The sequence below is a fragment of the Vombatus ursinus genome, unplaced genomic scaffold (genome assembly GCF_900497805.2).
Source record: "Vombatus ursinus unplaced genomic scaffold, bare-nosed wombat genome assembly UNPS02014786.1, whole genome shotgun sequence".
NCBI lineage: Eukaryota > Metazoa > Chordata > Mammalia > Diprotodontia > Vombatidae > Vombatus > Vombatus ursinus.
Window position 1 is genome coordinate 51,409,284 of NW_020954564.1, and position 21,994 is coordinate 51,431,277.

The window sequence follows — 21,994 nt, forward strand, 5'->3', positions numbered from 1 at the left end:
CTATAGAATGGGGATAAACACAGCACCTTCCTCACAGGATTGTTGTGAGGAACAAATCAGATAATATTTGTAAAGTACTTCACACAGTGTCTAGCACCTGTAGGTGCTTAATAAATGCTTGTTCCCTTCCCTTTTCCTCCCTTAAAAAGATGTAATTATTGGGAGATGGCTTGTTTTTTAATGGCATAGGGGAAGTAAAGTTGTCTTTGCATAATTATAGAGAATGTCTATTTTCCTGGAAGAAAAAAGATCTCTTAGGTGATTAGTTAATGGTTATGAATTCTTGATGAAAGTGACAAAGTCCTTGACCAGCTCCCAAGGTACAAAGAGGAGCCCCTCAGCAGAGGTCTCTAAAGTGGTCAAGATTCAGTGTCACCTCTCTTCCTAGGGATGGGAAGGTCCTGTCTGGTTGGCTTGAGAACAATGAACGGGTGGTGGTACAGGGCACCAGAACAGGCTGCATGCAAGAAGGTGATGGCTTTTGAGTTACTTCACTACATGGACCTTGACCCATGATGAGAATCAGTGGCTGTGCTGGGAGTGTCATCATCTGTGCTGTGACCCTATATTCCTAGTGCTAGTCTTGCTCATACTCACTACTTTACCCACTGTGAACTACAAAGATCTGGCATCAAGACCCTTCTGAATGGGGTAGATATAGCCTCAGATTTCTGATCTTTATTTTCTTCCATATTTGGTCACTTATTCAAGGGGATACTGTTATATTGCTTGTTTTTATTTATGTTTTTTTTTTTATTTTACCTACACTAATCTCCAATGCTGCCTACACCAAGCTTCTTATGACTCAGAAGTTACTGCTATCCAGTAATGGCCCTCAAGCCCATTAATCACTGGAAGGTCTAGGAGACCTTTAACATCGTGCCACAAAAGGGCAGGATACAGTCAGAATAATATCAATGGCGGTCCCTGCCACACAGGCTGGGCTAGTTTTCATCTAAAAGACAGGGAGGGGGCGAAGCCAAGATGGCAGAGTAAAAGCAGTGACTTGCTTGAGCTCTCCCCCAAACTTCTCCAAATACCTATAAAAAAAGGCTCTAAACAAATTCTAAAGCAGCAGAACCCACAAAAAGACAGAGCGAAACAAATTTCCAGCCCAAGACAGCCTAGATGGTTGATCAGAAAGGTATATTTCACCAGGCAGGAGAGGAGCGCAGTTTGGTGTGAGCGTGTAGGCTGCAGAGACCCTGGAGCAGGCCTCACAGGACTGAATCGAGGGCAGCTGTGGCGGTTTCCAGACTTCTCAATCCAGGAACACCAAAGACAACTTGGAAGGTCAGTGGGAAAAGTCTGTGTCAGCGGGGAGAGAGAGAAGCCAGTGGTCTCAGCTCCAGTCCCCAAGCTTGGCAGGGGCAGTGGCTGCATCCTGAGCTTCCAGCTCACAGACTTAAGGGGAATTGAGTGGCTGATCAGAGGGGGATTGCAGGGATCTCTCTGCTAGTGCAGGATTCTCTTGCCTTGCCTGTGCTTGGATCTGGGTCACAGTTCTGGGTGGCAGTCCTGGGGCAAGGAGGAGCACTGGCATGGTGGAGCTTATAGTGGCTGTGGAGAGGAAACCCTCCTCACAGTTCCAAGACAGAAAAGAGTGCTCATAGACCAGAGCACAGGCCAGGAAAGGAGTAAACACCTCGCCCTTGATCATACCACCTTGGAAGAACTGAAAATTTACAGGTCCTTGGAAGTATCTCTGAACACAGCTGCACAAAACCCCTGAAGCTTGGAACAGTACATTCTCCACACTGGAAACAGACTCCTACCTTAACAAAGAGTTTATAACTCAAGTAATTGGCTGGGATCATGAGCAAGCATCGCAAAAAGAGTTAGACTGTATTATCTTACTTTGATGACAAAGAAGATCAAAACATACAACCAGAAGAAGACAACGAAGCCAAAGCTCCTACATCCAAAGCCTCCAAGAAAAATATGAATTGGTCCCAGGCCATGGAAGAGCTCAAAAAGGATTTTGAGAAACAAGTAAGAGAAGTAGAGGAAAAACTGAGAGTGATGCTAAAGGAAACCCAAAAAAATACTGAAGAAAATAACACCTTAAAAAATAGCCTAACCCAAATGGCAAAAGAGGTCCAAAAAGCCAATGAGGAGAAGAATGCCCTTAAAAGCAATATTAGCCAAATGGAAAAGGAAGTCCAAAAGCTTACTGAAGAAAATACTTTCTTAAAAATTAGAATGGAGAAATTGGAAGATAGGGACAATTTGAGAAATCAAGGCACTGTAACACTAATCAAAAGGAATGAAAAAATAGAAGAGAATGTGAAATATCTCATTGGAAAAACAACTGACCTGGAAAATAGATCCAGGAGAGAGAACTTAAAAATTATTGGACTATCTGAAAGCCATGATCAAAAAAAGATCCTAGACATCATCTTTCAAGAAATTATCAAGGAAAACTGCCCTGATATTTTAGAACCAGAGGGCAAAATAGAAATTGAAAGAATCCACTGATCACCTCCTGAAAGAGATCCCCAAAGGAAAACTCCTAGGAATGTTATAGCTAAATTCCAGAATTCCCAGGTCAAGGAGAAGATATTGCAAGCAGTCAGAAGGAAACAATTCAAGTATTGTGGAAACACAATCAGGATAACACAAGATTTAGCACTTCTACATTTAGGGTCCAGAGGGCATGGATATTCCAGAGGGCAAAGGAATTAAGACTACAACCAAGAATCACCTACCCAGCAAAACTGAGTATAATCCTTCAGGGTAAAAAATGGTTATTCAATGAAATAGAGGACTTTCAAGCATTCTTGTGGAAAAGACCAGAGCTGAATAGAAAATGTGACCTTCAAATACAAGACTCAAGTGAAACGTGGAAGAGGTAAACAGGAAAGAAAAATCATAAGAGACTTATCAAGGTTGAACTGTTTACATTCCTGCAGGGAAAGATGATATTTGTAGCTCATGAGTCCTTTGTCAGTATTAGGGTAGTAGGAGGGAAAAAATTATGTTTGTATAGATAGATAGATGGGTAGAGGACACAGGGTGAGTTGAAGATGAAGGGGTGATATCTGGAAAATAAAATTAAGGGGTGGGAGAACATTATACTGGGAGAAGGAGAAAGGGAGAAGTAGAATGAGGTAAAATATATCACATGAAACAGACAAGAAAAAGTTTTTTACAGTGGAGGGAAATGGGGGAAGGTGAGAGGGAATGAGTGAATCTTATTCTCATAGGATTTGGCTTAAGGAGGGAATAACATGCACAATGGGGTATGGAAATCTATCTTACTCTACAAGAAAATAAGAGGGAAAGGGGACAAGAGAGCAGGGGGTTGATAGAAGAGAGGGCAGATTGAGGGAGGGGATAATCAAAAGCAAATACTTCTGAAGAGGAACAGGGTCAAAAGAGAGAATAGAATAAATGGGGGGGTAGGATAGGATGAAGGGAAATATACTTAATTTTTCACAACAGGACTACTATGGAAGTGTTTTGCATGACTACACATCTGTAACCTGTATTGAGATGCTTGCCTTTTCAATGAGGTTGGGTGGGGAGGAAGGAAGGGAGAAAATTTGTAACCCAAAGTTTTAAAAACACACGTTAAAAATAAAAAAAAAATGAAAAAAGAAATAAAAAATAAAGGACAGGGAAACCACCTTCTAGGATTTACTGGTCCAGGGAACAAAGGCTCCAGATGTTAACTCAGGCTTTAGTCACCTAAACCTGGTAAAGGAGAAGTTGGTGTCTCTTAGACTTAACAGGTATCTCCCTACTGTGTGAATCAACATAATCCTCTGACCAGGTGCATTTCCCCATGGAGACAAAGGGACCTGCATCTACCTGAACCAGTGCTGCATCCTTGCTGAATATTCTTCCCATGGTATTGTTAGCTTCCTTTTGGTTAAATGTTAGATGGTCTAAAAGTATTACATTTCATTCCAATCCTGAATCTAGCCTGAAGTACTGGATCACCCACAAAAGACCTAAAATGAGAAGGCAAATTTGTAAATGTATGTAAGGGTTCCAAAGCACAAAGGGAGGATAGAGGAAGAAAGGCAATAAAATTAGGGAGTGTTTGAATTGAGCTGGATGGGTAATAATGGGAAAGGTGGCAGAAATATGCTCACCCTGGGAAATGATGATTAAGAATCATTGGAATTTGTGGAGTACAAAGTACAAATTTGCTATTGATAGGTATCAGGTGTCTAGGGCCTCTACTTTTCAGGAAACTATGATAATGGCACATTGTGTTCATAAGGTATTCCTAGGAACTAGTCTGAGGTGGGAGAAGCATGATAGCATGTAGAAACAATGAGACTGAAACAGAAGCAATATTCTTGGTGTAAATTACGGACCACCTGGACAGATGATGAGTCCATCGTCATTGATGATGAGTCTGGGAAACATTACTGGACTGGTAGAGAGACATGATATAGTATTTGGGGAGTTGAAAGTCTAAATTTGCCACTGATTGGTACCAAGTAGTTCTGGATCCTGTGATGATGGCATGTTGTGCTCATAAGGTATTCCTAAGAACTTGTTTGAGGTAGGAGAAGCATAATAGCATGTAGAGGCAATTAGACTGAAACAGAAGCAATTAATGATGGAGTAAATTATGGACCACTTAGCTACCCTTGATGAGGTCAGGTCACAAGGCCCAGAGAAACAACATTCCCAAGTTCTAAAGGAAGTGGCAGATATGATAGCTGAAGGACAGTTAGTGAACTTTGAAGGAGTGGTAAGGTCCCATAGGAATAGGTAAGCAAAAGTGTTGTTCAGATTTTCAAAAAAGGGAAGAAAGTGTAGTCTGCAACCTCATTCCAGGGAGCTTCAATTTAACTCCTGAAAAAAATTCTGGTACATTATTAAAGAAATGGTTGTAAATATTTAGGAAAAAAAAGTGACTACAAAAAGTCAGTACAGTATAACTTCAACAAGAATAAATCATTCACAATAACCAAATTTCCTTTTGTGATTGTGTTTCTAAAGTGGTAGATTAAGGAGACGCTATAGATTTACTTTCCCTAGATTTCAGTAAAGCTTTCGACAAATGCTATTCATGTGGGAACAAGATGGGGAACCATAGGCTACATAATACTATAGATAGGTGGATTCAGAAGGGCTTGAATACTTGGACCCAAAGATTATGAATTAATGGGTTCATGTTAACTTTGGAAAGTCTCCAGTGCAGTGTCCCAGAGATTTGTCCTTGGCCCTGTGAGAATTAACTTTTTTTTTTATCAGTGACTTAGAGTCATAAATTGTGTGCTTATTAAATTTGCAGATGACACAAAGCCTGGAAGAAGGTCTAAAAGGAAGATGATAAAATCGGCTCCAAAATGATCTCAACAGACTCAAACGTTAGGCCAAATCGAAAGTGAGATTATAAAGTCTGACTCATTTTTAAAAAATCAAGTTCACAACCGCAAAATGTGAGAGGCATAGCAGGATAATAGCTTTGTCTGAAAACTATCTGGGAGTTTCATAGATTGGTATAAGCTCAATATGAGTCAACAGTGTGACATAGAACTAAAAAAAGTAAAGGGATCTGAAGCTGCATTGCAATGTGTCCTCCCCAGAACTAGGCAGATGAAAGTTCTGCTGTCCTCTGCTCTGTCCAGAACACATCTGGAATACTTTCTTTAATTCTGGACAGTGCAACTAAGGAAGGGTCACTATTAAGCTGGAGATTTTTCAGAGAAGAGCAAACAAGATGGAGGAGGCCTCAAGATTCTGCTATCTGTATAAGGATTGGTGGAAGGAGCTAGGATTTTTGCTTGCAAATGAGAGGATTCAATGCAGGCAGGGTAGCTGCCTTCGTGTATTTATAGAGTTGCCATGCATTAAAGGGACTAATGTTGCTTGGGTCTGCAGGTCGCAGCCAGGAACAATGTGTGGAAGTGGTAAAGATGTAAGAGATCCCTTCCTAAGAATTAAAATACCCTAAAGTGAAATGAACTGCCTTAGGGGATAAGAAGATTCACAATTGATTTTGATTCATTTTTTTGTTGTTGATCCTATATGCAATGAATTGATTTTGTCCAGTGACTGCTTAAATCATGGTTCTATGTCTCTGAACTGAATTCAGAATTCAGCTAGCCTGTAATGGATTAAGTTTAGAAAGCCAGTTTTCTTGCTAATCACTGTTTTATTCTTGCTTCAAGGAATTCTCCAAACCTTGCTAGATGCAGATCACCATAACAGTCTTAGCCCTAATTTCTTTACAGCACCATGCTGTCATTCCAGGAGGTCTGCTTGGCTATCCAAAGAAGTCTGGGCCTTTTTCTTTGGCCTTGCAAGGGAACTCAAACACTTCTTAGTCACAGGAGGAAGAGAAGGGAGTTTTTGCCAGCCTTCCATTCCCAAGTTCCAACCAATGATATTTTCCCCTTTGCTTGAGTTATGTATCTAGTCATGTTACCCTCAGCCCCATGATGTCACCTACTCTATTCTGTTCTTTGTTCTGTTCTCCCCAAATATCTATAAAAGGGGAACTGTCTTTTCTTGGGTTCTTTGGCATAAACAGGCAAGCCACGGACTCATTTATTGACAGCTATAGACATCGCTGTCAATAAATGCTATCCTACTTGGAAGGAACCTGCCTTGGTCTACTTTTTTGTTAAATATCAATCATGACAGTTTGGTGGTAGTGATAGGAAGCGGATAGAGAAGCTGGTCCTCTTTAAGCCTTCCAGAGAACTCTCTTCTTGAGTGTTCCCTGTGAAATTTTTTTCACCTGGAAGGTAGGGCTTCTCCTGGAGGACTGTAGTCAGAGATTTGGCTCTCCCTTCTATCTTAAATTCTGGAGTTTTCACTTTGAGCTCAAGGTAAATGGCCCTGATAATAAATGTTATTTTCCTCAAAGACATTTGCTTTAGTTCACCTTTTAGTTAAATTTCAAATGTGACAGAGGTAACAGGATATCTTTTACCAAAGGGCTTTCAGGAAAGGCTGGATGAACCACTTTTTGGGAATTTGAAGAAGAGATTCTTGTCACATTAGATGAATATGTGAAGCTTGTTCAAAAGTCTACCATTTTTCTTTTGAGCTCAGGCCTGTATCACCAACTAGTTGCCCAGACATCTCTACCTGGATGTCCCTTTAATACCTCAACCTTGACATGTACAAAAGTAAAATCATTCCCCTTCCCCTAAACCTACCCTTGCTTCCTCCTAACTTCCCAATTTCTGTCAAGGGCACCACTATTCTTGAAATCACCCAGAATCAGAACCTTATTTCTACAATGAGTATTTTGTAGTAGAATTGACATAAGCTCTGTATGTCTTGGCAGAAAGACTTCCAGATATTTTATATATTTTTTAGTCATTTTGAATAGAATTTCTCTTTCTGACTGTTCCTGCTGGGTGATGTTGGTAATATATTGGGATGCCGAGGATTTTTGTAAATTTATTTTATATCCAACAACTTTACTGAAGTTATTATTTAAATTAATTTTACTTCACTCTCTATGATTATCTAAATATATACCAGATTATCATGTGCTAAAGTGGTAATTTTATTCTCTTTCTCTATGCTTATTCCTTTCATTTCTTTTTCTTGATGTATTTCTATAGCTAGCATTTCTAGTACTTTATCAAAAAATAGTAATGAAAGTGGACAATTTTGCTTTGCTTCTTTTCTTATTGGAAAAACCCCAAAGTTTTTTCCATTACAGATAATGTTGCTTTTGGATTCAGATAAATACTATTGCATATATTAAGGAAAGGTCAATTTTTCCACTGCTTTCTAGAATTTTTATAGAAAAGAGTGCTGGATTTTTTAAAAGCCTTTTCAGCATTCTCTGATAAAATCATATGCTTTTATGTTATTTTTTAAAAGAATTAATATATTTGTAGTCTTCATTACACTGAAGCAACCTTGCATTTCAAGTATAAACCCAACCTATTCATAGTTTAAATTCTGTCTTACGTGTTGTTATATCCTAGTGGCAAATATTTTATTCAAAAATTTTAAAATCAATATTCATTAGAGAAATTGATTTGTATTTTTCTTTCTATGATTTGATTTTCCAATTTAGGTATCAAGACCATATTTATATCTTAGAAAGAGGTTGGATGGTTCCCTTTGTTCCTTATTATTGAAATTGTTTATGTTATATTAGAATTAATTGTTAAAAAAATTAATTGTTCATCAAATATTTGATGGAATTCACTTATAAATTCACCTGGTCTTACAGTTTCTTCTTTTATGACTTATTAAACATATTATTCTGATATTGGGTTGTATAATTGGTTTGTTTCTTCTTTTGTTCACCTGAATATCTTATATTTTTATAAATTATCTTTGTTAGCATATAATTCAACAAAATTTTTTCTGATTATTTCCTTAGTTCCTCTTCAAAAGTTGTGAGTACTCCTTTTTCATTTTCATTTTGATGAAATTTCTTTTTCCTCTTTAAAAAATCAGATTAGCTAACAGCTCCTGAATTCTCATTTTTTCTAATCTTCATAATATATGAGAATTGATTTTATATGCATTGAGAGCATTTGCATACAATCTTAACAGTGTAGCACATATTTACCAGCATGTACTAGACAGAGCTGTAGAGAATATAGTATCATTCTCTATTTTCTCTTTGATTGACACAAAAAAGCATTGACTCAGTAGATTAAGAGTAGATAAGAGTCTTTCCTTCAATAAGGAAGATCCCACACAAGTCAAATTCACAGAAAAATTTATGAAAAATTTCCATGGCTATAACTTTGTTCAAAGTTTCCTTGACAATCAATAATAATTAATGTACAAAAGAGAAGGTCCAACCCCATGGTTAGATTTAGGATGTATATTTATAGTTTTCCCCCCTCTGTCTAGTTTGACTTTCCCTGATTTAGGTATCAAGACCATATTCATACCACAGAAAGAGAAAAGAAGATTATCTGTGCTCCTTATTTTAGAAACTGTTTATGTGACATTGCAATTAATTGATCACTGAGTATCTGAGAGAGTTTCACTTGTAAATCCATCTAGTTCTACAGTTTTTTTCTTTTTGAATTAATTTGTGACTTATTCAATATAATTTACTGAAACTGGATTATATAATTAGTTTATTTACTAAAAGATTAATCCGGAATGCCAGTAATCTGTATTTGGTCTTGGATGAAACACTTTTTGGATCATAATGACCCTTATTATGCCACCATGGGTATACTATGTATTTATTCATATTATTAGTAAAGGATAAAGGGACACCAGTTGAAACTGTCTGCTTTGGGACACAGAATTTAAATTGATCTCACTGCTTTGTTCAAGTGAATGTTCTCAAAATATAATTGTGACAGGCATAAAATGTCCCAATTTCCCTGAATTCCAAAAGAAGAGAATTATTTTTGTTACACTTAAAGGTCATGAAAAATAAATTTCAAAATTATTCTAATGTAGACTAAATATTTAAATATATAAATGTTTGACTCCCTTAATGTACATCAGAAAACATACTAAACTTGAATTTAACATAGAGTAGTGAAAGGTCACCAGTCAAATACCAATGATAATCCTATTATTTAAATGTAAAAAATAGGTTTTGAGTGATGAATTGTATTGTTTATAAATTAAATCCTACTTTCATCATGTCTATCGGATTTTCACCAATATGAATCACTGAATACTCAGTAAGGTTTGAAGTCTCATTGAAAACTTTGCCCCCTACATTACATTTATAATACTTTTCTCTTATATGAGCTCTCTGATATTTAGTAAGGGATGGTGAAGTTAAAGATTTTTCACATACATTCAATTCATGAGTTTTCTTTCTAGAATGAATTCTGAGAAGTTCCCTAACCAGTAAAAGTAGCATTTCTTTGTTTTTTAAAACAACATTTTATTTTTCCCCAATTAAATCTAATGATAATTTTTAGCATTAATTTTTTTGAAATTTTGAGTTCCAAACTCTTTTCTTCCCCATGCCTCCTTTTTGCTCTTATCTGAGGCAGTAAGCAGTATGATATAGGTTATATATGTTTAATTATGCAAAACATATTTCCATATTAATCATGTTATGAAAAAAGAAAGACCAAAAAAACCCCATTAAAGAAACAAAGAAAGTGAAACTAGCATACTTCAATATGCATTCAGACTCCACCAGGCCTTTCTCTGGAGGTAGAGAGCATTTGAGGTCATTCACAGTTGATCATCATAAAATATTACTCTTACTGTGTACAATGTTCTTCTGGTTCTGTTCACTTCATTTTGCACCAGTTCCTGTTTTTTCCAGTTTCCAGTTTCCATGTTTTTCTGATATTATCTTGCTTGTCATTTCTTATAGCACGATCATATTCCATTACAATAATATACCTCCACTTGTTTAGCCATCCCCTAATTGACAGGCATCCCTTCAATTTCCACATCTTTACCAAGAGGTAGCTTTCTTGAAGGCTTTGTCACATGAGCTATATCCATAGAGTTCCTCTCTAGTATGAATTATCTCATGGACAAAAAGGAATGAGTGGGCAATGATGGCTGTCCTATATTTATTATGTTTTTGGATTCTCTAATCAGCAAGAATTATATGGTTAAACAGAATGATTTATCATGTAAATGTTTATCACATGCATTCATTATATTCCACTGCTGCATGAATGAAGTGCTGAGTAAAGAATGAGCCCCAATTGATGTTTTTTCCCATGTTAATTGTATTTATAGTTTCTCACCATTATGAATTCTATAGTTTTCAGGAGGGATTCAGCTCCAATTGAAATTTTTCAATATGAATTAAATTCATAAGCTTTCTTTCCAGTAGGAATTTTATGATGCTCCATAAGAACTGACATGAAACTGAAAACTTTGTGGTATATATTTATGTTTCTTGTTTTCTAGTATGATTTCTATGATGTGTAACCAAAGAGGGAGGGGCAATGAAATTCTCGTCATATGAATTATAGTCAAAGACTTTTTCTTTAGTATGAGTTTGCTGTTTTTGTGTGAGAAGTATGAGCTATCTTAAGACTCTTCCATGTTCAGTGATGTTGAAAGAAGAATGACTTCTTGTTGTGAGCTTTCCAATCTTCGTTGCATTCGTATTGTTTCTCTCTAGTGTATGTGTGGTTTTATTGTTTTAAATACTATGTGCTACTATATTGCAAAGGAGAGGTAGAAAATCCCCTCCCACCCTTTGTGGGAAGTCCAAGGAATGCTGCCAGAATCCCAAGCAACAACTCTGTGAAAGAGGAAAATGACAAAGCTTTTCTCTTCAGTTTTTCTAAAGCCCAACAAGTTAGTGTTTCCTTTTGGTTCAGTCACCAGTCTTCTTTATTATGCTCTAGTAATTGGGATCAAAGGACCAAAGAATCTGTGCCGTCCCTCATGATGCCAGAGTTCATGCCTGGCTGAACTAGGTAGTGCCCTACTAAGTCACCTTTTTGTTAGTAAAAACAAAATAGAAGAGACAGGTCCATGGTGACTTGTTAGCAAATTTTGGTGACAAATTTACTTGATGGCATAGACAAGAGTCATATAGGATGTGCAAACATGAATGGCTTAGGATCTGCATAACTGGAGGGAATGCCCATTTTGATGAATGAATGAATAATAAAGCATTTATTAGGAGTTTACTTTGTGCCAGGAACTAAGTGCTGGGAATAATCATATACAAATAAGCAAGGCAGTTTTTGCTTTCAAGGATCACTGAGGAACTATAGTATATAAAAGGGAGCTTAAAATTGGGGTAGTCTGGGAAAGATTGGGGGTATGCACATGATAGCATGGTTTCCAAATGGCCAGGAAAAGACTAGAAATCTGGTTCCAGGTAAGATAAGGTGAAGACTCATCTATTTGGAGGCAAGCAACCCAGGGGATAGAGTCCTAGGTTCATTTAAGGGTGGGATGAAGAGGATGATGAGCATAATTTGAGTGAAGAAGGCGTGTTCTAGAAATGGCCAATAAGTGATATAGAGGCCTGATGAGATCGTAGATCAATTAGAGTATTGAAATATTTTGGTACCTTTTTTTTTTGGTACATAACCTCCATTTCACTATATTTTTGTCAAATGATATGAAAAATTTTGTGACTTCTTATATAATTCCAAATTTTTACAATTCCAGAGCATAATCTCACTAGCAGTTAATTTTTATGTCTTGGAAGCAGCAATGGGAAAGAAAGATAATAAACACACACAGGAGTAATTGTGAAATATTTTTTAAGTGTTCCTGCGCTAAAGTGATCCATTCCCTGAGGCCAAAGGTGGAACCAGCATCAAGAAAGGGATCTTCAGCATTATGGGAGCCTCAGAGGTTGATAAAGGTAGGCTTTAGTTTTTAGTCATCAACCAATTCTGATGTGGGATTTTACCTGCCTCAGGTGACTGACAAGTTGAGGAGCTCCAAATTAACTCTGAATATGCTGAATGAAAAAACTGAATGTGAGGCAGAAAGTTAAATGTCTTTGGGACAATTTGTTATTCAGTGAATAGGTATTCCCTTAGAGAATATATTAAGTATGGAATTTGGGGGTGCCTTGGTCATAGCTGTGATAAGAAGTTTGTTGTCACACTCTTCTGTCAAGTGAGACCTTTCTTCCACCCCATCTCAGTCAATGTCTCTATTGCTAAGTTCAGTGATTCAGTTTCCTGTCTTAAGATTCTTGAATTGCTAATTAATTTATGGAATTATTCATTGAATAAGGGAATGGGACTACATGTGGGTCCCTCTGGGTTGAGTGGGAGCAGAAATACCCAGTTCTTTGAATACTGTCCAGCAAAGCCAACACTTCAATCACACTTTAATAAGGCACAGAGGGTACAGAGGGAGATGACACAGAAGTCACAGAGACAAAAGGTACAAGGGTTGGGGATACAAATGGCATGGGGATGGGAATGGGGAGGGGGAGAGGCAGAGAGAGTCACTTCCACAATCATGGATTATTATTGGGAGGACTTAAGGACTTAAGTAGCATGGACCCTTAGAAGTGCTCAGGGGCAGTTGTTTTGGGTCTCATATATATATATGTACATATACATATATACATACATATACATATATACATACACACACACACACACACACACACATATATATATATATACATATATTTATAGTATTTTGGCAGAGGACAAACTCTTACTTCTGCCAGCTTGGGGTTTATTTAGTTCATTAACATATCCATATCATCTCAGTTATCAGCAACATCTAGTGTTCTGCTGGTCTAACTTTGGATGTCTGGAGTTTATCTGAGGCTTACAAACCATCAACAGTTAGCGGGCAAAAAACCTTAAAGTAAGGTATAACTGTCTTCCTCTAGTTTAGCACATGTCTCAGGAGGTGACTTTAGACAATTATGAGACTGTTTATGAGTAACCATTATTATGCTTCTTTGATCCATGGGGCAGTCTTCCAACTGTTATTGTTACTATATACTGGCTCCTTATAAACTTAATATACTAACTAGAAGGGTGGGGAGAGTGGTCAAGGGGACCAGAACAAGATACAATTTTAATGCAGCCATGGTCAAACTAGACTTCTTTGGATGATGATTGAAAAATCTGGTGGTTTTGCCACTTCTCTCTTAATCTTGTCATATGTTTTATCCATTAATTTTTTTAATTGGACTTGAAAATTCATCAAAGTCTGAAGCTGCTGGTGAGGAATTCCCTCTACCAATTTAGATTGTCATCTCTGCAACTTATGTAGAGAGAGTTGTGTGGGGCACTGAGTTGTTCCATGGCCTGTCTGAAAGAAACATTTGTGGTAGAGACAATTCCAACCAGCTATGAAGGTACATAGTTCTGAGTGGGCAGCTTGCCCCCAAGTATTAGGGTCTCTGATCACGTGTAGGTGCTAGAAGCATGATTCACTTTATTTCTTACAATTTAGCATAATCAGCTAACATTTGCATCCAACGTGTTGTGGCAAAGAAATATCTTCAAACTATGAAGATTCACAATTATTGTGGAGAGAATTGATCCCAGGTATCAGGGTCTTTTATCAAAGCTGAATGCTTGATGAAGAGGATTTCTTCTTCTGTGGGTCACAGACTCCGATTGCTGTTGGAGATGTCTTCATTGGGTTTCACCAGTGGGTAGCTGGCACTGGTAGCAACACCACAATGATTGTACTGGTCTTTGCCAGGAGGGTATATGTGGTCTTGGTCATGCCATTCTTCACCCCAACTGAAAAGCAACATAGAGTTCAGTTAGCAATGGGATCCTGTCCAGCACATAAGCTATGAGATGGGAATTAATAGGAAAATTTTTCTTTTCCCATCTCACTCCAGGGAATGTGACAATGAGTCCCAGGGGGCCCAAATAAAAGCTTGGGGTTTGGTGAAACAAGAATTGAATTCCCAAAAATTCCATTACAGTCCTGCAGCAGTCTTGGTGAGGTGAGAAGACATTGTCTCCATGTCCAAACTTCCTAGCTATGGGCAGAGAGTTTCCCTACCTGTAGGGACTTACATTGTGACTCTTTTTTAACCAGAAAAGCTATTAGATGGAAGAGTCAACTATATCAAGGATGTGTCTAGCTCCCCCTAAATGTAATGAAGTGAGATGAAAAATCTAAGTGATTTCTCCAGTTCCCATAATACTCCTAGCAAAAGTACATAGTCCAGGCAAACTCTGCTAAGTAAGGGGAAGGAACCCCCACCACCAGCCTCTGAGAAATTTACAAAATCTATACCAAAGCCATCCTTTCAGCTTAGAAAATATATACCAACATCACAATACTACCTAACTATTTTTAATTATCTCATATTTCTGTCTTCTTAAATTTTCTCCTTCCTGTCCATAGCCCATGACTGGGATAGCATGCACCATATACTGGTTACTGCAGTATTGTTCATAATAAGCTTCTGGAAAATGCAACATGGTGGTAAAAAAAAAATCCCAGGGCAGAATTCTGGACAGGTCCATTCCATACCTGACTGACAACAGCAGAAAGATGGCCTCCCACTATCAACTGATCAACTGATACAGATACTAGCTTCAGCCACTCCTTGCATTAGAGACAATTTATCTTCAAGAGGAAAGCGTACAATTCCAGTGACCTTAATAGATGCACAATCAAGTCTGTAGGAGTACTGGGCTATTTTGGAATAGACAGAATTGGATATAGAGATCTCAATGGATCTCCATGGAATGACATGAGTCATCTGAGAAGACCTCAACAGACACCTTTTAAAAGGCAAATTGTACTTCAGCTTTTAATCCCACAGTAATGTAGCCTTGCTGTCATAATTTGGTTATGGGAAAAAAACTCATTGGAAGTTCATCTCTCGGTTCACTGAACCAATATCTGTAAAGAGAAGCTATAATGTAAGATCGAACCTGCCATCTACACAGGGCTTCCTAAACTCATTGGTCCCTTCAGTCTAATCAACTATAGGAGCAATTATTTTTAATGCCTTATCCAAGGCTCCATAATTGGGAGGAGGGTCAAATTCTCTCCTCTTCATTTTTTTAAAGGAAAAGTCACTGTGTTGGAGTTTTGACAATCCTCCCTAAATAGTCTCTCTTTAGATAGAATAATCAAATGACCAAAGTACTGGATGAACTTCCTTATCATTTTCATGATCCACTTCCCTCAACCCCCATCTCATCCCCAGGCAGAGATCTGGGGTAATGGAAACTTTTTGCCAATCTTTGCATCACTAGCCAGCTTAATATCAAAAACCGTAACACAGAATTTCTTCATTTACCTTGGTTACATAGAGTACATTGCCTCAGAGGCAATGCCTCCACATTCTTCAGGATATGATTGAATGCAAAATTAATGAATCCTCAAACACAGTCAGAATTCCTTCGATTGTGCCAATAATCTATCACGTTCTATTCACTCAGGTCCACAAATTGCCTGTTTTCCAGAATAGATGAACTTCCAAAGACCCAGCTGTGCTGAATGAGTTGCACCCTGAAAAATAAGACAGTGATTAACCGATCTTTGCTTCTCCCACAGGGGTCAGAGCAATTTCCTAAAAATAACAGGACAGGGCAAATCAATTCATGGGAAACAAGCAGAGTTCTAGGGAGGTCCCCAAAAAAAGATAGCTATTACTGACCCTGGGTTATGATGTCTTCAATTCTTGTTTCTGTTCTCAAATCCTATCTGGCCATTTACTATGAAAATGACCCAGTGCAGTCAACATCCTGCTCCCAATGGCCAGTCAGTTTCAGGCTGCCTAGCTTCCTTCAGGAAAGAATAGCTCCAATAGATCCAGTTTGTCCACCTGTGGTGATGCTTGTAAGAAATATCCTCAGCTAATTCAAGGCTATAGCAAGGGTGGGGAACCTGCAGCTTTAAGGCCACATGTGGCCTTCCAAATCCTTAAGTGTGGCCTTTTGACTGAATCCAAATTTTACAGGACAAATTTGTTCCCTACCCCTGCTCTACAGAGATATGGGAAGTCAGGAACAATACCTGGGTTGTTAACAGAAGTTTAACAGAAGTCTTTGGAACTTGACACCTTCAAATATTTTGGTCTCTCAAACCCTAAATGGGAGAAATATGTCTCCTGGTCTTCACAGTTTGCATATATTCCTCATCAATCTGAAAGGATACCAAATGGTCTTATGTTGGTCACTGAACCACTATTCTTTTTCAGTGAAAAATAATCCCATACACTTCCCAAGTCCATGAAGTCATCTATGCCCAGCTTTGAGCTGTTCTTCTACATATTAAATAAGAAATTTTGATGGTCAGTTATTTTCTGATTCTTCTCTGGCATTCTCTAATATTTCTTATTAGCCTAAAAGAGTTTTTGGTTATTACATGTTGAGTATAGAATCAATCAGTGTTCCTTGTTCAATGAAAGGTAGCTGTGTTTACCACATACTTACCCTGTCCCCAAATGACTCACTGCCAGGTTGTAGCTCTGTTTCTTCTCATTGTGCATAAGATTGTGATCATTAGTGATTTTCAGGCTTTTCTCCCACAACAGCCTCATCCAAGATTTTTCCTACTAGGGGAAAATTTAGAACCACAAAGCAGTAATGATAAGACATGGCTTGCCATAAGTGCATATTGCCCTAACATTGTGAGTGCTCAAAGTCGTTGTCTAGACTCTTAAAACATGGACATGACCCATGGAGGACATAAATTAGCCCTTTAATGCCAAGTCAAAGCTGAGCCACCTTCAAGTGGTCCCTGTGCCCCTGAGACCTATGTTCCTAAGATGTGAAATTGACAACCTTAACCCAGGAGAGATCTCAGGGGTCATCTAACCCATCCATACTTAAGCAGTAGCTTCCTCTGAAATCTTGAGAAACTCTCTCCTTTTTAAGACCTTGGTCAATTCAGTACATGCCATGGTAGCCCAAGTCATTTTAGGATAGCTCAAATTGGTAAGCAGTTTCTCCTTTTTATGGAGCCAAGATCCATACCTTCCAAACTTTGCTCTGAAGTTGACTTGCAGAAAAGTAACCTAAGTTTGATTACTTTCCCACATAGATATTTACCAGAAGGCACCTATGATACCCACACATCTTATTCTTATGACTTGAACATTGCAAATGACTTCAATCAAGCAAGATGGGTCAGTGTTTGGAGGTCACTCACCATGGTGGTGGCCATTCTCTGCTCAAAATGCAATTTATGAATGAATATCCTTTTTCCAATGTGTCATCAAAAATTGAACTCAATGCTGTTGTGAAGGTCTCACTAGGACATAGTTCAGTTCTGGGTTGTGGATATTTCCATCATCTAGAGTCTTCTCACAGAAGAGAAAATGTTATGTTCCTTAGAATAGTTCTTTCCATGTGTGACCTTCCACAATTCCCAGTCACTTTCCAGGACAACGTGTAGATCCTCCCACACACTGAACAATTTTGAATGCCCACCAAAGGGAAATAAATCCAAGACAAAGCCTTGTTGGAGATGCTTTCAATACACATTAGGTAGTTGGCAGTTTCTCTTCACAGGTAAAGTCTAGATCAAAATTATTAACATGCATTTTACTTGGATGGGGTAGAATCAACTATATTTATACTGCTACTGACTTCCATTTGTATCATCACAGTGCTCTAAAATAGATATGCCTCTGTCCTCAAGACAAGTGGTTAAGCTTTAAATGTCTCTCTCCTGTCCACTACCTCTATGCATGGCTCAGTGACTGATAAATGGTACCAAAAAAAAGTGTAGTCTTTGAACATGTAAGATCAAAATAGCTGAGACTGTGGATCTAGATGGATGAAAGAAAGATATGGAGAATGTGGAAAAGGCACACTAATGACCCCTGCCTTTTCCACATTCTCCTGGTCCCCTTACCCTCAAGTCCTAACTTATTCTCTCCCTTCTCTACTTGATCTCATTCCATTCTTCCCTTATATTCACTTCTTTCAGAATCTAAATGCTTACATCACCTGATTTGATCCTAGCCTCAAAATCTCAGGAAGCTCTAACCTAAGATTTAATTTCCCACATGTCTAAAGGTCATAGATGTATTGAAATCCCATTCAAGGACTGATTTTGAAGGACAGTAAGGTTGGGTAACTACATCAGAAACTGAACCTCCACTATACCACTTTCTCAGGTTTTACCACCATCCCATTACACTCTTGCCAAGATACCTACCAAAATTATTCTGCTCCCCAACTCTGCCCATACTTCTAAGCTTTAGTTCCATGACTATGAAGAGAAGGCTTAGAGAAGACCCATAACTCACGTGGACAAGGAAGCATCAGGAAGAGGGCAGAGAAAGGGTAACAGGTAGTTGCAGATGAGTTAGAAGTAAACTATAACAATAACAATTTTTTTAAAAGCTCCAGTTTAGAAAAAAAATTACGCCTACAGGTGTAGGTGATTCTGAAAAGACTGAAGACATTGGGGCTAAGGGGCATATAAGTAAAATCTATAAAGTAATGATTAATACGGATTAATGAATCAATATACATTTAAGCTACTACTATGTGCCAAGGACAAAGCTGAGCTAGATAGGCTTGGGGAAAGCTTGACAGTCCCAGTACTCCAGAAGCTTGGCATTGATACTTTTATATTAAAGACCTGAGTGGGATATTCTTGTGAATTTGCCTCCAGACTTATTGTGAACAACCTCTGATGTCTACTCTCATTAAAACAAAAGCTCTTTGAAGGCAAAGACTTTTATTTTCAACTTCTCCCTGCCATACTTTGCACTGTGCCTAACACAAAGTAGTACTTAATAAATGCTTGAGTTATTGATCTCAGTTGAGGATCTCAGATAAAACTCTTGTGGGAAAATAATACAGTTACTAAATGCCAAAGTGAAATCAGAATTCAGAACGGGGGTCTCAGTCAGTGGTTGAGAATAGTCTAGGAGATAATAGATGAAGGCCTGAACTAAGGTAGTGGAAGTAGGAGGAGGGAAGAAGGATTAAGCACAGCTGACAAATAAAAAGGAGTCAGAAAAGTCTGAGGTAAGATGTTGTAAAGAGGGAAGAAAAAGATTATTAATGTAAAGCCTCACTTTGCCAGTAATGTTCATCAACTAAATATAAGTGTACCCTTCAGAGGAACCCAAGTACTTAAGATGTGTGAATAAGGCATTAAGAACTCATCCAGATACGATTTGATGATGACTTTAGGCAGACTTGAAGGTATTTTATAGAATTGGTTGTCATGATCTCCTGAATTAATGCATAAATTTCTACAAAATACCTCACTTCTCCCCACTATGCAAGTACTTAAGGAACCCTCTAATAAGAAGAAATTAAGCAGAGATGAATATAAAATCCTAAGTACAGTCTCTTTAAAAGAAAACAACTTAGCTATGTCATTCATGATTGTATTCACTTTATTTACACTTATACACTAGCCCATCTTTCAGATGGATAAGTCTTCAACACTTTGGTCTGTTCCAAACTACTCCCAATGCTCACGCCTGTACTTTACTTACTCAAATCATGGATAGCTGACCCAAAGAACCAATGTCTGAGAAAGTATGTTTTTTCCTGAGGACATTCAGCAAAAAAAAGGAGTAATAAAAGACATTCCTTACAAAGAAACCTGAGGTCAGCAGAGCTTTGGATATAGAGACAGGCAGACTCATGAAATAAATAAAAACACAAGTTTAGTTACTAGATACAGGAAACAGGAAAAGATGAAGCCATGGAATCCATGCCTCTAGGACTATGATTTTTTCCCCCCGAACAAACGCTCCTATTGTTTGAGGGGCATGTAATACTTTACACTAATAACTATTAAATTTCCTCTAATGAGATTTGTCTAATGGTCTAACCTTTCAATATCTTCAGAATCCACACCTAGATATTAAGGGAAATGGAATCAGGTATGAGCTATACCTTGCCCTCAAGGACTTAAAAGTCTAGTAGGACCAATAAGAAACATACATAAGTAACTTCGGATCAGGGCAGTATGTAGTGAATCATATCAGAGGCAAACACAAGGGGCTCAAGGTCATCTGAAGGGATGATCACTTTCAGGTAAGTTGACCAGGAAGGATTTGAGGAATGTGACAAGTTTGAGTTTTAACTTTGTTATTGGTTTTTATTCTTTAGAAATTTTTATATTCAAAAAGCACGGAATAAAATGAGCATTTCCATTTATATAATAGAACAGAAAAGGCAGATCATACAAGAAACTATTCATCTCTGTTGTGTACAACTTGCTTTTCTTTCTGACCTTGCTCCTTACAAAGGCTACCTTCTTTGCTTTCTCCGGTGATCCCCTTCCATTCCATTTCCTCCAACGGATTGCCCTTTTTGTCATCCCCATGCTGTCACTTATTTTCAGCCTTTGCTTTTCTACTGACGCCTTCCCTACTGCCTACAAATATGCCCATCTGGGCATCATGGGTAAATATGACCATATCTTCTCCACCCTGAACATATGCTCCCCCAATCCCTTCATCTCCTATTATCCTATATCTCTCCTGCTCTTTGTAGCTAAACTCCTTGAAAAGTCCATCTATGATAGGTGTCTACAATTTCTCTCCTTCCACTCTCTTCTTAATTCCTTACAATCCGTATCTCTACCTTATCATTCTACTGAAATTGCTCTCTCTGAAGTTAGTAATGATTTTTGTTGCCAAATGCAATGACTTTTTCTCAATTCTTATTCTTCTTGACCTCTCTGCAGCCTTTGACACTGTACAATCATATTAAACATATATCCACATTAATCATATTGTAAGGAAGAATCAGAACCAAAGGGAAAAGATGATGATATGACTTGCAATTGACTTTGATTTGAGTGAGGGAGGGCTGCACAAAGTCACCAGCCTTACTTTGTCTCCCATCTGGGTTCAGTGGCCTGATATTGATCAGGACTACTGGAGATGGCCCAGGATGCAGTGGGAGACTTTTTTTTAAGCTAAGGTCTTTTCAGGTTCTCACTTTGAGTGAGTGAATTGGACTCTTTAAGAAGTGAGTCAAGGGATGGCTCCTTTAATAATAATAATAATTAAAAAAATCAAACTGGGAGGTAAAATACCCTTAGGGTTGCTAACCAAAAGAGAAACAGTTACTATTTACTTTCACTCTGAGCCAGGAGGGCCCAAAAAATAACCATTAAGTGGTGCTTGGGCAGGAATCTATTGCTGTGCAATGCAAGAGATGTAGAGTGAATTGGGTTTAAGGCTTGGTCTTTGAGAAAGGAATCTAGTCAGTAAATGTAGCTTTCAGGTATCAAAACTTACCTTCCTTTGGGCAGAACACCCTTAGGTAAGGGGAGAAGAATGGAATGGAAGGGAGGAGGAGAGCTGAGTTGCCCAACTGCAACTGGCCAGCTGGGTCCCCATTCAGGCAGCTTGGACTACTCACAGGTTGTGGTTTATCCTTTGTTCTAGAAGAGGACCTGCCATAGGTTGATTTCTAAATATAATTGTTTTTTGAATTATTCTTTCTGGTTTTCATTCTATTCTCTGAATTTAAAAAAAAATCAATATTTCTCTTTTCTTTAACTTTTTCTTTTTTCTTCCCCTCCCCCCCCAACCAATAACCTTCTCCTCCTCCCAACCCTGCCAAATTTGAAACAAAGAAAAGTTTTGTGAAAACATGCATGGTCAAGGAAAACAAACCCCCATGTTGGCTATTTCTTATTGAGCATCTTGAGCCCATCTCCTCTGCTTGTAAGAAATAGA